Source organism: Nilaparvata lugens, chromosome 7, assembly GCF_014356525.2.
Source record: "Nilaparvata lugens isolate BPH chromosome 7, ASM1435652v1, whole genome shotgun sequence".
In the NCBI taxonomy this organism is placed as follows: Eukaryota; Metazoa; Arthropoda; class Insecta; order Hemiptera; family Delphacidae; genus Nilaparvata; species Nilaparvata lugens.
In genome coordinates, this window is record NC_052510.1 from 31,151,783 (window position 1) to 31,168,825 (window position 17,043).

At 31.8% G+C, this 17,043-nt stretch overlaps 1 protein-coding gene across 3 annotated transcripts in view; it reads left to right on the plus strand.

Moving 5' to 3' along the window:
- LOC111045018 (serine/threonine-protein phosphatase 2A regulatory subunit B'' subunit gamma) overlaps nucleotides 1–17,043 on the plus strand; it is a 68,107-nt gene that overhangs the window by 21,591 nt on the left and 29,473 nt on the right. The window contains exon 1 of one of the 3 annotated variants that reach the window (XM_022330333.2): nucleotides 215–711. The exons of the other annotated variants lie outside the window; for them this stretch is intronic. The gene's annotated coding sequence lies outside the window, so the exon portion shown is untranslated. Of the gene's footprint in view, nucleotides 1–214; nucleotides 712–17,043 lie in introns of those variants that run through there. 3 annotated transcript variants of the gene reach the window in all.

The window sequence follows — 17,043 nt, forward strand, 5'->3', positions numbered from 1 at the left end:
TTGTAAAGGCTCATGGTTGTTTGAGTTTGACAAGATCAATCCTAAAACAATAATAGGCAGTTACCATTTTGGTGTAGGCCTGGTTGAAGTTTGAGTTTACCGCGTCGACTCCAGTCGACAGTTGGGTTTTAGTATCATCGGCCACCAGTAGAGTGCGCAGATATCCACCCTCTTGTCAACCATCCCTTCCCGGGCTACCAAAACAACTTGTAACCGTCACATCTCTGGAGTGGAAGGTGGGCCATACAAAATTCTTGAATGCATCTTCTCCATAACTGAACTGCACACTGCAGCACTGGAGAACTGTTGAACGGTTACATCTACATCCAGTTAGCTGGAGACTATAGTAGCGTTATCGTTTACTTGTGATGTAAGCAAGTTGTTATCGTTATTGCTGATAACACGTACTGCATTTCTATATGTTGTGTTGGTCAACACAAGAAACTAGTTTTTAGTTTGTTACCAATATAATTCGGTGTTTCTACATGTGCTCGTGAAATACTATGGAAGTTTCTTATAACTTAAATTACTGCTTGCTAAAAATATTGCCAATGAATTCGTGTTCTGATTCAAAACTTTACTATACTTTTTTGAACCATCATCTCATCAATTAATAATCTAGAAGGAACTAACACTTGTGGATAAAGTTTTAAGCCAGCTCTTTAGTGAACTTCCTGTCATTCATAGTCGGTTGCACCGATCATATTGAAGGTTAGTTGATCTAGCATGTTTAATAATAATTCGTTTTCCCTCTCAATTATATTTGATAAATACTCTTCTTCGGGGCAGTGAGTAGATTTCAGCTATTAATTAGTAAATTTCAGTTATTGTTACATTGGTTACCTTACCTTACCCCAGTCATTCTATTTTTGATGTGTTATCTCTTGAAGATTATGGAAATGTAACTGGACTCTGGACTTATGATAACATTTTGATCATAACAACTGGAATTTTGTTAGCTATTATTAGTTACCATATTCAATGCTGGATGCAATTATTTGAGATTTGAACATTCATAGAATTGATAATAAGCAGTATACCAGTTTCAAACATTTTAGTTTCCCGTAAAAATATTTAAATCATTAAAACTGCAATGCTCACGAACGATAGCCCGTTTGATAATATATTTGCAAATTATTTAATATCAATGAAATCTGATGAAATTAAAATACGTTTCTCCTAGATTGTATAATTGATTCAAAATTGAAAATGTAATTGCTTTTCACTTTTTAGATTGTATTTGATGATGTATTATTTATATAAAAAATGACCTGCAATAATATTAAAGTAGCCTACCTTAACTTCATTATCCATGAATCCCTTATATAATAAAATGTTACTTGAATAGTACCTAAATCGAATGTATAATGTGAAGATACATACAACTCCTTTTATGCTTGTCTTCAAAAACTTTAATGCTGTAATACTTTAATCACTTTTAATGCTGTAGTATAAGTTGATATAAAATGTTGGTTCCAGTGCATGTATAGGAGCTCAAGCGCGAGAATTTGGAGGGTTCTCATTTAGTTTCCAATCGTCTTGCTATTTAATTTTTGGAATTAGTTGGTAGGTAGATATTTCTTCCCACAACTTAATTTACATTTCCAGGAGCAGATGACTCGTTAGAAAACTAGCTGAGAACTGCAGTGACACTTCCGCTGGTGGGTATCGGGAGATTCATTTTATACTGTCAGCATTCCTCATATTATAACATCAATGCTACCCATTCAGTCAATGCTGGCTGTTGATAGTGAGTGGTGCGGTGGAAGAGCCTTGACCCTAAAAACCTGTTCTATTCACTATTCATCCCTTTTCAAAGAACTTCTCGTGTTCGCATGCCCTAACATTCTATTCATCCAATTGTTTTATTTGTATCAATAAATGGCTTTATATTGACACCTATCAGCCATCAGCTTTGTTTGTGTAGCAGTGCGTTGCGTTGCATATGACTCATGTGAGTCCTCACTCCTCAGTTCAGCTCCGGCCAGTGTGTCATTTCTTTTAATTTATTAAATGTAACCGTTTCCACGTTCGATATTAATTAATATTTTAATTTAAGGCCCTACCGTCATTTCCACCCTTATCATAAACAAAACGGAAGCTACAGTTAGATCTGATTTTTTATAAATATGTTTATTTTATGAACCTTGTGATTTTTATTTTATATTGGCTGATAAATTTCAACGGAAATGACATTTTTGAAGACCAGTTACTGAACGCCCATGAAACATGTTATCAATTTTACCGTTCAAATACTTGCAAACAAGCTATAATATCATTGGCAATGAATTTATAAAATTATTTAGCGATACTTAAAAACAAAAAAATGTCCAGTCACCAGTTCTTTTTGATGGAAAAACTCTGAACACGCTTGGTTTTTTGGACAATTATTCTGGAGTATTGGACAGCTGGTGTATAAAAATTTGACCATCTGGACCTGGAGCTTTTTGCAGGATGCCCCAAAAAACTCTGATAATCGGTTACCTACTTTTCCAATTTTCTGCGATTTTCGCCAAATCAAGCCATTGAAAAAATCACTAGCCTTTTTTGTTCATTATAAAGACTGGAATAAAATTGAATAATTCGGATCTCTCTATCTTCATTAAATTTTTCCAAAAACGAATCAAATTTTCGAAAGTAACGAAATTTAGAGGAATTTCCATTTTTAATCGACTATATCTTCCGATTTCCACAATTTAAATTTATGATTAAAAATCCCTCTGGGCGTAACTTTGTGCTCGACAACCTGAGAACAGGTAGACCGTTCTATCTCAGATATATTTCCAGCTACACCCAATAACAATGCTCCTTCAATTTCGAAAAACATCCAATCATTTTTCGCCCATCATCATTAACTTCATTGTTCTCACATTGAAATTTTTCACAATGCTTTAGGTTTATGAAATTCTGTTTCATCAGAATCACTCGTTAGACGCAATGATTTCAGTATTTATCAGTGGATGGGCGCGCGTAAGGACACCTCTATGATCAAAATTTCTTACACTCAGAACTTGATCTCAATGATCGGATCTTCTCGTACTACAGCTCATTCTTCTCGGCTCGTCAAGGTGGTTTAAAATCACGTACCATGTGTCTAAATCGATCGAAAAATGAAAAATTTATCCTTGGTGGTGGTTCTGAAATTTATCCAGGGTTTTACCCTGGTATATATTTCATAGTACACAAAAATAATGGCTAGTTTGTATAGGTATTCAAAATAATGTGCTTACTTTGGAAATTCATAATGATATACAAATGTAATTGGTCTTAAATATTGTAGAGCAGTTTTTTTTTTCATTTGACGTTCACAATTCTTGGAAAAATATATTTATAATGTTCGATTCGCTCGTTACAAAGAATCAAAATACTTTACTCACTTCCATTTTTTCGGTAGTTTCTGATTAAAAAAATGGTTCAAGATGGATTCGTTGCAGATAAGATTCAAGAGCTTGAAATTCTCTACAATTTGAGACCAATCGCATGTTCCTATCATGTATCAGTCTCAATTTAGAGGTTGTTGATTTTATTTGTGGAATCGTAAAAAATGGAGAAATGGAATTCTCCATTTTTTTATTCAGTTGTAACTTTTTAATAGTAATCGTATAAATAAGGTTGTTTATTAGAATGGAAAGAGAAGCAATTTCTCTACAACCTTAACTAGATTTCGATTCCTCCTATCAAGTATTCCACAAGAAAGAATGATTTAACAATAACTATGCATAATTGAAAAATCGTAATATTGTTCAATATTTCCCTAATAGTAGCCCAGTCAATGAAGACAAAAAACAGGATTTTGCTCAACTTATTAAGGAAAGGTGAATTTTCGTAGGATGTTAGTACAGTATAAATAGTATATAGCCTCATCGTCCCCCCGCTTGCTTCCCCCTCCTTGCCACCCGAAGTTCGAAACTGCAATGGTTTCATAAACCGAATATATCTCGACACATAATCAACATATCGAGCTGAATTTCTCGTTTCAAGGGTGAATAGATCTATAATTGATATCATATAACATTTTATCATATATTCATTCTTCAGGAAGTTATTTCAATAAAACTTTATTTCAAAACTGTTATTTTAAATTTATTTATCCTCTATATTTATAATGATCTGTTAATTATGTTAACTCTGTTTCGGTGATACCATGGAATGTGCAACACAAATATTTACGATAAATTCTCAGTTAAAAGTTTTCCGCATATCGATTACTCTGATATTTACTATCAAGTTTTATAGATCTCGAATTGAAGATTCGATTTTAATCGAGAAAAAATGTAATATTACAAATACTCCCCTCTTGACATAAAAAATTTTACTGTTTGAGAATTTAAAGAAAAAAAATTACATTGAAACAAATGGAAATTGTTGACATTAAATTCGAGAACAGTAACAATTTTTTCTATAAAAACATTACATGTCAACTATAATTATTGAAAATTATCATAAAAATTCATCAATAGCATTTGTTATACATTTCCAAACAATATTTCAAAGTATAGAATATCAAAATTACTTTTGATTTAGCTTTATAATTTAAGGAAAATATCTCAATGGAAAGTTTAATAAATATAAAGGATAGTTTTTGAAATTGCACATAAATTTAATAGATAGAAAAATTCAATTTTTTTTTATTGCATGAAAATTTAGTATGTTGAAAAAAAAATTTTTTTTTTAAATGAATTGATGAATTGTTACATTTAATTTTCAATAAATCAAAAAAATGTTCATTTCTTTCACTATTGATGCGGTTGATTTTATCGATGCAAATTTTGGAAAACAGTCCGTTAAGGCACTCAGTATGAATTTCAGTTAAGTGTGATGACATCAGTGTTGGGCTGATCCGAATACTCGTAGTGTTGGGCTGATACTTGTAGTCGACTGATGCATACCAAACTCGATACAGGTGACATCTCAGTTAGCATTGCCTCATGCTTGTAGTAGACGGCTGCATACCAAACTCAATACAGGTGACATCTCAGTTAGCATTGCCTCATGCTTGTAGTAGACGGCTGCATACCAAACTCAATACAGAGTCACATAAATTTTGTATCATATAATTATACAATGTACATTTCAGGCTTGAAATGACAATGTAATTTGTTTTTTGGAAAAGAGATAGACGCTGCATACAGGATTAACTTAGGTGAGCATTAATTTAGGTAAGGTTTGGTTTTTTGATATTTTCAGCTTTCAAGGTTTAGAGTTCTGCATACAGGAATAATTTAGGAGAGGATCTTTTGAATCAATTCTTTCATGATACTGTGACTGTTATTCTGAATTCAAAGTTGTGAATGTGAACATGGATGGCAATTACCTCCAGGTAATGTGGTAGTGTTGAAGTTTGAGTTACATGGTCAGCAATAGGCATTGGCCTTGTCATTGGCGTATGCATTGGTGTCGGCATTGGCGTTGGCATTGTCGTAGGCATTGGCATCAACATTGGCGCAGGCATTGGCATCGGCATTGTTGTAGGCATTGGCTTCGACATTGGTGTAGACATCAGTGTAGATATCGGCGTAGTTATTGGCGTTGGCATTGGCATCGACATTGGCGCAGACATCAGTTTAGATATCGGCGTAGTTATTGGTGTAGATATTGGCGTAGATATTCAATTGATGAGTCACACTAGTTCGAAAATCACCCAAATGTTCTTAACACTCATGGCATTCACTTGTTGTTGATTTCGAGATTCACGTGATAATTATTTTGATGTTAATGTCCATGCTGTACTTGTTATTTTAAAATGCTTATAAACTAAAAAGAAAATTTTGATTAGGCTACCAATACAAACTAATACACATGAAAATTATTTCCAAGTATATAATCAATATAAAAAATGAAATTTGTTAACATCTTATTATACAGTCAGCAATACATAAATTGTGAAATTTCCTCAAACTCAATGGAGACATCAATTACAAAATTTTAATAAAAAATAATAATTTAATTTCCATTTATTCACTGTTCAAATAACAAAATTTAATCCATTCTTCAAAATTTAGAACATAAACAAATACATGCTACATAAATTTCATAACACCCTGTATCATTATCAAAATTGTAAAAAACATCAGATCACCACAACAAAAAGAATTTCAATACATATTTCAATAATTTCAGACAATTGGTCTTCTATTCACAATCATTTCATAATACAATATATCTGCATTTCATTATCATTTAGTATAATATTTCACATTTATGATTTATCATTCAGGGTTTCAAAATTATTTATGTGGACAAATTTATAAATTTTCATTTTAATTTTTTGTTCAAATATTGTATAAAAAGCAAAATATTTAATATTATTAATCATCATTTATCAGATACTATAGTTTATTTCAACTTTTCAATGTTCTAAACACAAACTACATTTCATGACAAAACTTTACTATCAATCATTAAACAAGAAATCATTCAAAACCTCAATAATATTTTGCTTCAAAGGCAATCAATATTCATAAGTAATCATCTGCATCTATGGCAATCAACATAAGTAATCTGCATCTATTGCAATCAACATAAGTAATCTGCATCTATGGCAATCAACATAAGTAATCAACACAAAAAATATTATCTCATTACTGACTCTCTAAGTCATAACCTCTGTTATTCCTTCTTTAGGCAATAATGGGTTTCCATCTCAAAAAACAATCACATACCAGCAAAATTCTAATCAACAAACCCCACTAAAAATTCTACATACACTCCAGCATCCATTTCAAACGATAATCAATCATATCAAAATTTATAGAACAAACAGTTTTTTTTAAAATTTAGAAAAAAACATCAATTACAAAAACTTTAGTGAAATTTTAACCTTTAATTCATTTCAATTAATAATATGACAATACGTTTTTATTCAATGAAAACATTATTCAAGTTAACTTTCATTTATATTAAACATCTCATATATATGGCAACACAATTCATTAATACTTTCAAATTTTGAAGTTTTATTATTATAACAGAAGAATTTATACATAAGATTAAATTTCAGCATGTTCTAAATTGAACCATTTATTTTTTTAAATAATTTCAGAATTTGAAGACTGTATAATAAGTACAAACATTTCAAGGTTACAATACAAAGACAATCAAGATGGATAATGGGTAAATAAGTTCCCTAAAAAATACAAATAAGAGAAAATGGCACGATATGCAATGAAAGATGAGAAAATGGGACATAATTTGCTCTGAGAAACCTAGTTACCTAATATGATACCTGACAAAAAATAGACATAATCAAAATATGTAATACATGATGAAAAAATATACCGCAAGCACGCAGTTATTTACACTACAATAGATAGATTTTAGAAAAGTTAAGTTTTATCAACAATTTAAAGATTAGGAAAATAAGCTACTATTTTAACTTCCAAAATTATTTCAGAAAAAATACAAATTTAAATGACTATGGACAAGATTGGTTAAGATATGCATCATAGAAGAAATTTACTGAATATTACACAAAGACAGGAAAGAATCGAAATTTGAAAAGATTAATGGCCAAGAAAAATAGGCTACAGGAAAGAAAAAAGACACAATTATGGACTCTTACCATACACTGCGTAGCGATTATGCTATTCTGAATCCCGGCATAACACAGGATTCCTAATCATAACATAGTGCCGGGGAATACCCTTTCATCATGTGATTCACTGTCATCATCTTGTAAGTAAGCAACTTGAAACAACCTTTGAATACTAACACATAAATTGTGACTTTGTGCTTTGTTTTCTTCAAGAACATGATTTTATTCATGGGTTCTTTTGTTTCAACATAGCCATTTTGCTTACAAAAGTCAGTCATGTTCACTAGATAATGCTTTGCATACACTTTTTCAATTTTTAGTTGAAAGTTGAATTCATCAACTTGATACAAAGCAAGATTCATTTTGTTTACATTGTTCCTAACCTCTACAGAAACCTGTCTCATGTAAACATTCACTTTATTTACTGTTTTCCTAACTTTCAATTTGGCAATACTACTTTCTTTACTGTTGACTTTCAATAAAGACAACTCCCTACCTATTACATTACTCAATTCTACTATCTCACTAGGATTTACTTTTTCAATAACAGTAACTAGGCCTACATTATCTGAAACTTGAAATAATTGATCTTGTATCTCAACACTACTATCATCCTGCTTCAATTTGCTTTCATCTTCATGATTATCAATGTTTCATGTGTATCTTTTAATAGAAGGTTTATACTAACCTGCTCTAGTCTTATACTAGTACATTCTTGCTTTATATCATCAAACCTAGCACTTTGATCTTGTTTCAAATTATCAATCTTAGCATTTTGCTCATCAAACCTTTGTGTTAAGAACGCTATAAGATTCAGATCATTTTTAATGTTTGCCATTTTGTAATATGCACTGATATCTATTCATTAAAACTTGACCACTCCAGAACTGACCTCCCATTCAGCAACATACCATTCATAACCTATCAAGACATCAGCCTACTAATAATTTTTATAACCAGGGATATATTTTGTAGTTTGAGTCCCGCACCAGGGCGTACCATTTGCCATGCTACCAATTTAATGATAGTTGGAGATTTCAATTTACCTGAAATTGACAATAATACTTATGATCTCTCTTCTGGTTCACCTAAAGTAAAATTTCTTTATCGTTTCATGTCATTCTATGATCTAGTATCATATAACACAGTGCAAAATGAGCTTGGTAGAACTCTGGATTTAGTGTTGAGTAACTTTCCAGTAAAAGTAATGAAGAGCGATGATCCACTTGTCCCTGAAGATGGTTATCACCCTGCGTTATGTGTGGATGCCTCAAACTCAGTGACGACGTCAGGGCTAAATTCAAGCCACCCACCTGAATTTCATTATGAATATCATAAAGGAGATTTTCTCGGTCTCTATCTTAGTCTCCGTGATTGCAGTTGGGATTCCGTTTTTTTGTAGTGGTGACGTTGACTCTGCAGTAGATAAGTTTTATAAAATACTTTACCATCATTTCAATGAGTTCATTCCTAAGAGGAGGGTGATTTTTTCAAATAATAAGTATCCTCCCTGGTTCACACATGATATCATATCTGATTTGAAATTGAAGAATAAGTGTTCAAGAAAGAGAAGAACTTCACCCTATCATGATAATATATTTAAAACATTACGAGCATCTCTTAAAACTAGAATTTCAGCAGCCTATGAGGCATATTTAAGTAGAATTCAAAATAGTTTGCGAAATAATGTTAAAAATTTCTGGAAGTATGTGAATTCGAAAAGAAAAACTTCTTTTGTGGAGTCGACCATGACACTTGACAGAGAGTCCTACTATGGGGCAAATATCGTCGATGGGTTTTCTAAATATTTTAAATCTGTTTATGAGGCTGATACACCTGATGCACAAGAGGGGGTTCCTGAGATGTCTGAGTGCTGCTCATTGTTGAATGGGGGTGTTGGGTCAGTCTCTTTTGATGACATCCTTTGATGACATCCTGTCTGCGATTAATGAGCTTAAGTCTGGCTGCTCTGAGGGTCCTGATGCGATTCCAACTTTTATTGTTAAAGGCTGTGCCGCAGTCTTGATAAAGCCATTGAAATTTATTTTTAATTTATCTTTGAGGACGGGTAAAATGGAAGGTGGCAAGGGTTACTCCAGTTTTCAAATCTGGAAATAGAAATGATATAAAAAATTATAGGCCAATTTCTATTTTAAATTGTTTTTCTAAAGTTTTTGAAAAAGTTATTTATTCCATAATTATTTATGATCAGGGTCAGAGAATTATTTCACCCCAGCAGCATGGATTTTTACCTCGTCGCTCCACTGTTTCCAATCTTATGGTTTTTAGTAATGAAGTGTCACATGTTCTAGATGATGGAGGGCGTACTGATGTTATTTACACAGATTTATCAAAAGCCTTTGACACTATCAACCATAGACTTCTGATAAGAAAACTTAAAGTGTTGGGATTCTGCGATACTCTGGTTCATCTTGTTCAGAGCTACCTTCAAGCAAGAAAACAATATGTAAAAATTCAACAATATAAATCAGAATTCTTTGAGTGCACATCGGGGGTACCTCAGGGCTCTAACCTTGGGCCACTCCTTTTTATTTTATTCATCAATGATCTCCCATCTGTTATCAATAAATCAAAATGTCTTTTGTATGCAGATGATGTGAAGTTGTTCAAAGAAGTCAATGATCTGAGAGATTGTTATGATTTACAGATTGACGTTGACAATTTGTCCAAGTGGTGTGTTACAAATGAACTAAAAATAAATGTAGGAAAATGTAAATTCATGAGTTTTACTCGACAGTCTTCTCCTTTCATACATGTTTACCATATAAATGGTATACCATTAGAAAAGGTGGAATCGTTCAAGGATCTTGGAGTGGTTTTCAGTTCTGATTTTTCTTTCAATGCACATGTAGATTACATATCTAATAGAGCTAATCAGCAGATGGGATTCATCTTGAGGACATGCTCACCCTTTGGAGACATAGTGCCTTTGGTACTGTTATACAAATCAATTGTAAGAAGCCTGATGGAATATGCTAGCGAAATTTGGAATCCATATTATAATGAACAGATTCAAATACTAGAACGAATGCAGAATAAATTCTTGAGATGTATTTATTATAAAAAGCACAATGTTTTCTGCCCGTTTGATTACCCTACCAATTCTTTAAGAAGTATGTTTGAAATTAAATCACTGAAAGTCAGACGTGACGTCAAATCTCTTCTTTTCCTTTATAATCTTTTAAATAACAAAATTGATTCTCCGTATCTGCTTTCCAAAATTAATATTTATATAAATACCATTGCTCGCCGTTCGACCTTTTCTTTTCATATCTCACGCTCCAGAACGGTGAGTCATTATAACTCTCCTCTGAATAGAGCACAGAGAATTTTCAATAGTTGTTCTCAGCACTTGGATATCTTTTGGTTCTCCCCGTACAAATTCCGTAGGATGGCGTGCGATCTAGTCGATAATATTATGTGATTTGTCATTTCGTGATTTGCATTTCTTTCTTTCATTAATTTTATGTGGTAGTGATTCACAGACATTCTATTTTTCTTTTCATTGTAGGCTAATTTTGAATCAACAGACTTTATTAAGTTTTAGAGTTCAGGGTTTAATTAATTACCTTTGCAATTTTCTCATTATAAATATTGATTTATTTGTTGTGATTTATTGATAATTATTGATCAATTGAATAATTATTTTTCAGGCCTATTGATTAATTTATTGTAGTTTATTGATAATTGATTAATTGAATACATTAATTATTGATTTCAAGTTTTCTAAAATTGTTAAAATCTTATATTTAATTTCATTCTCATTCATTTGACATACTTTTGTTAGTATTTTTGATTCATTCAATTTCCATTTCTTATTATTTCACTTACATTACATTTCTTGTTTTTTAACATTTCTTCATACTTAATTCTTAAAATACATTTTTGGATTGTATAGTGTATGATTGTAATGTGTGAAGGAGGCAAAATGGGTTTTTACCTGTTGCCTCCATGAATAAAATTATTTATTTATTTATTTATTTAATTTCTCCTAAATAGGTTGGATAGCATTTTTCACCTATTAACCTAAAGAAAGTTATCGGCTCCAAAATGGTAGATTCTTGATAAATTATGAATGGATCTATTGCTTATGAATGAGAAATCCAGTTTTCAGAGCAAATCAACTTATAATCTTCATAAGAATTTTGGCAATATACAACACAAATCCACAAAACAATACCTTACACACTTAAACATCTAGCATCATTACAAGCTAAATACTTATCCATTTATATAGTTGAAAAACAATGGCTATAGGCTTGTAGACACACAAAACAAATTATACAAACTCAGAACACCATAAACTGTTCAAAACTCAATTTGAAACATTATAAATTTCAATTAAACAGAAAAATATTCAGAGAGCACAAAATTAGAAAACCATAGCCAGCCACCATTTTCCAGAGAGAAGCTAACAAGTACAGAGCAAAGCCCCACCTCAAACCAGTGTCGACGTTATGAACACGTCACCGATATTAAATTCCAAAAAATTATAAATTACAAGTTTAGAATTTACATTTTACATTTGTTCTCAATAAAACTTTACTTCGAAACTGTTATTTTAAATTTATTTATCCTCTATATTTATAATGATCTGTTAATTATGTTAACTCTGTTTCGGTGATACCATGGAATGTGCAACACAAATATTTACGATAAATTCTCAGTTAAAAGTTTTCCGCATATCGATTACTCTGATATTTACTATCAAGTTTTATAGATCTCAAATTGAAGATTCGATTTTAATCGAGAAAAAATGTAATATTACATCCCTTACAAAGCCAGAAAATTATAAAATTTTCACCTCATAACTTTATTATATCATCTAATAATAATTGTTTACGCTTCCGTTTTTCGACAAAACTGTTGCATATAAAAGTCATAGCTCGTTTTAAGACCTTCAAAATGATTATTCATCATAAGTCATATTTTATCGATGTTCTATAATCTTAATTTTCCAGTTTATCTGCACAATGTTCATTTATCCGCGCTAGATGCCCATTCAAGTAGCCTAATACTACCACCAACATATGGCTCCATGGAAACCAACCAGTCAAATGCAAGGCAATTTGTTATCGGGTTCACCTGTAAATCTATTTAAGATTGAACGGTCTACCTGGTCTCAGTTTGTAGAGCACAAAATATTTATGCTCAGAGGGATTTTCAATCATAAATTTGAATAGTGATAATCGGAAGATATTATAGTTGATTGAAAACAAAAATTCATCAAAATTTCAATTTTCCCGAAAATTTGAATCATTTTTTGAAAAATTGTAATTCAGCACTGAATGAAGATAAAATGGCTCAAAATGGTTCGAAATTTAATCATTGAAAAAAAGACGCGAGTTACTTTTCTGTCCAATGGCTCATTTTGGCGAAAATCGCAGAAAACTGGAGAAGGAACCGAAAATCCGCGGTTTTTGGGCACTCTGTGAAAAGCTCCAGGTCTAGCGAAGGATACATTTTTGTATTTAAGCTGCCCAATACTCCGGAATCATTAAACATTTAGAATGTTCGGAATTAATTCACCAAACGGCCCTTTTTCACAGTCTGAACTATTGAGCAGAATTTGAAATTAATAATGTGTCATCTTTTATGAAGATAATTGATAATAGTCACATTCCCCGACAATCTTTCCCACATTTTCTCAACCAACCTTGGAAAGGGGAAATTTCTAGTAATTGATTGATTCTTGATCTAAAATATTGCCTGTGAATAATAATACTTTTGCAGCATACTAATGAATTGACTTTTAAATGAAGCGTCTGGATGACGGCAGGTTATTGAATGCCAATCAAACTCACCTCTGGAATGACAATCATCTCTTGGAATTATTCTTTATTCATGTCATAGGCTTTATAATTCCAACTTAAATATTCATCAATTTTTGTAGGTCCGATGTTGTCAAACGTTCTAAATTGACATACCGATTTGATCCATCAAAGGATCATCTCTAATTGGATCAACTAATGTGATTGTATATTTCGACTTGAACGTTGTTAATCTAAGCCTCAACCAATATAGACTGGCATATATATATAATCAATAATATTCTTTCATTTAAGGCTTGAACAAAATAATATAACATTTCTCATTCTTTTAGGCTTATAAATTCGAGTAAAAGTATGTAGTCTTATTAAAATAGAAGTAGGCCTATATCCCAGTCAATAATAATTATTAAGTAATGTACCGTACTATTAGGAGTACGAATCGTGGTTTTTTTCAAGTATCAACTGTTTGGATAGTCCAAATTTTTCGATTAGTCAAATCAGATTAGTGAGATTGCACTCTTGCCATAAGTCTTGCTGTCTTGAGAAATGTTTGATGTGATCTTGATATATGAAGAGAAATTGTGAGATATTGAGAAAACTGAAAGAGTATAAAAGTTTGTTAGCTTCATTATCCATTTTTTACATAGGCTATTGTGAATCTATTGGTTCTTATCAGAATATTCAGAACACATCAGACTTTTTCATGTAGAAAAAAGTTTTTACTTTGTGAAAATACTCGAGGACTGAAAATAGTGTGAATTGAAGAACTGCAAGGCAACCCATTTCGGACTATGTGTTATATAAATCTGGGAGAGGAATATAGCACAAGGTTACCTTATTTTTCCTCTCCCTATCATTTTGATAATGTACTTATTGTATAAATGAATAAAGAAATATATAAACTGGAAAGGTCAACAAATGCACGTGCGATCGGTTGACATTATGTTGTGTGGTATTCTGCATTGCATACCGAGATAAAGAGAATGATGTAGACCCACCCAAACTCAAGTGAAATGGGATTGTAAAGAAGGAATGCAAGGAAAACAATGCAACATGTTGAAAGATAGTTCTGGTATTGATAGACCTAGCGTGTTATGCTAACTTTATTTTATCTTACCAAGCCTATCGTATGGAGTGTTATCTAATCACTCAGTTTAGATTAGAGATCTAATCTTTCAATATTAAAAGGGTACCATGTTGAGGCCAACTCCTCTAAGGCCCCAACTATACGGGCGTCTGACGCGCTGTATTTATTTCGCGCGCGTTTCTGAATGCATGGACTGTTATGGGGGGGAGAGTCTATTTCGCTCGCACAGTTCACCTCATCACAGATAATACATTCATTCGTCTTACGAGCTAGAAACATTTAGCTCGTCTGAGACGTATAGTTTGGGCCTAACTGAAAGTTATGATATTCAATTTTATTTTTACTATGGTTTAGAACTCACCTACAACTCTTCAACCATTCATCAATTAAGATATAATAATCCTTTTCAAGCCTAAAGCTCATATTATTGGCATCATACATTTTTTAAAAGTTATTCGCAGTTGAAATTCAGATTCTAAATATACGATAATAGCTCATAATACGGTATATGAGAACCGTTCAAAATTTTGCTACAGTCTGTGATGCTCAAATTAACGTCTGATATTGAACTTCTGGTTGGATTATCTGATCGTGATTTATTTTTACAAAATAATATGGCATTGATACAATATTTATTCCCATAATTATTATCTGAGCAGTACCTACATAGTAATATTATTCAATCGGGAAAATAGATGTTTACAGTTAGGGTTGTTTGAAAAACTTCAACTATGTTTCATTAGTTTGAACTGTTGGAAAGAACTGTGTGTTATTTTTAACAAATGAATGGAATCTATGAAGGCGTGTGTTGTTATCAAGGCAAGGCTATACCTATTGTGATTGCTCTGCTCGCTTGTGAAAGTTCTCTTCTAGGCCTACAACTTACAGCTGAGCCGGCTTCTCATAGTTTATTGACCAATATTGGGCTACTAGGTGAATGTCACATCCATCCGATCTTATCTTTCAAATACTAGAAATAAACTTCAAAAATATGAGATGGGATAAATTGGAAGATTTCAATTAGAAAAACCTACCAAGCTAATTCTGTTTGTAAATTGGAATAGGAAACAGTTATGGCTTGTGCTTTTTTCAAATGTTTCACTATTATACATTACGCGAATAAAATATATATTTTTTTAACAATTTTTAGTTTATGTTCGAGTAGATTACACAATCATTCATCTTACACTACCCAGTTTGTATGAATACTGCACATCAAGATAGTCGATATTGCGATTATCAATCATAATATTCATCATTTTTATATTATAATAATTGATAGGCCGAATGAAACTTGAAAAAATGGGATAGTCTCATAGTTTCATTTTTTTGATACGTTATTTTCTAAATAACGTATTATATAAATAACGTATTTTCGTATAAAATATGTATTATATATATATAACGTATTTTCTAAAATAACGTATTATACGTTATTAGAAAATAACGTATATGAATATCTGGAAACATTATCATGTTGTGACCTTCACAATAATGATTTATAAACACTTTTCACATGTTGCAATGTGCTTGGAATTTTTTTTGCATACAAACTTTTTGTAATCATTTCATTTTACCGTCGTACGATTGCATTTTCCCTCCACATACAAAGCATGGAGCAGCTATTGGTTGTTGTTCGTAGCGGTATTTTTCTAAAAAAAGGTGAATGTCCTTTGGAAGAGTCCTAATCTGTGCTCGTCTTTTCAAATGAGCTTCCAACAGTTTAAACCCTAAAACAGAGTTTCTTGACCTGAGTCAAGAAATCAAGTTTTGTGTGAATTGAGTTTGAAATATTTAGTACACATCTTCATTATTTCATTATAAAGTATTTGAACTTTATTGATCTTTTTATACTATTTTCAATGCTATTATTCATAATTAGCCAGTAATCCAAGGCTAACTGATATAGGCCTAAGGTGTGTTGTCTCAGGTCGTTTTTCCATAACCCTGGTTGTTACATGTTCAGAGGTTCAATAAAATGATGAAAACCCCGTATCAAGAGTAGGGATAATGATAATATATTGCTCATGATATTGGATAATTAATAAGTAGGTAATAAAGATCTAAAAAATGTCATTTGGAAGTGAACAATTGAAGATGATATTTTCTTCTTGAACACGTTTCTTCCCATAATCAAGACTCTGGAATGTTACATGGTACTGTGGGAAAATACTTTTTCGCCCCACTTGAATGTAATGAGCTGGTTTTCGTGCGTCATATGGAGGCCGAAAGTGATTGTTTTCTGACCAGGCCGGTAAAATTTTTACGGCCCTAGGGCTGTAAAATAACCTTGAAGTCAGCTGATTCTGATTTGATGTGAACGTGTTTACAAAATAGTTTATGAAACAGAAAACAGTTTATGTTTCTAGAATTGAATAAAGTATTTTGCAATAAGATACTATCATTCTATTTGGATAAATGACATACAAATAAGATATTATAAACTATTCAAATTCAATTTTCAGAGTATAATAGAATCTAACCTCAAACCTGCGTTTAATCGTTTATCACGAAACCTGGTGGATAATTTTGGAACTACTTGGGCATTATCCATGGTGCTGAACGTTTTTACAAATATTTTATGTAACTGAATCAGTTTATGCTTCTAGAATTGATTAAGTATTCTGCAA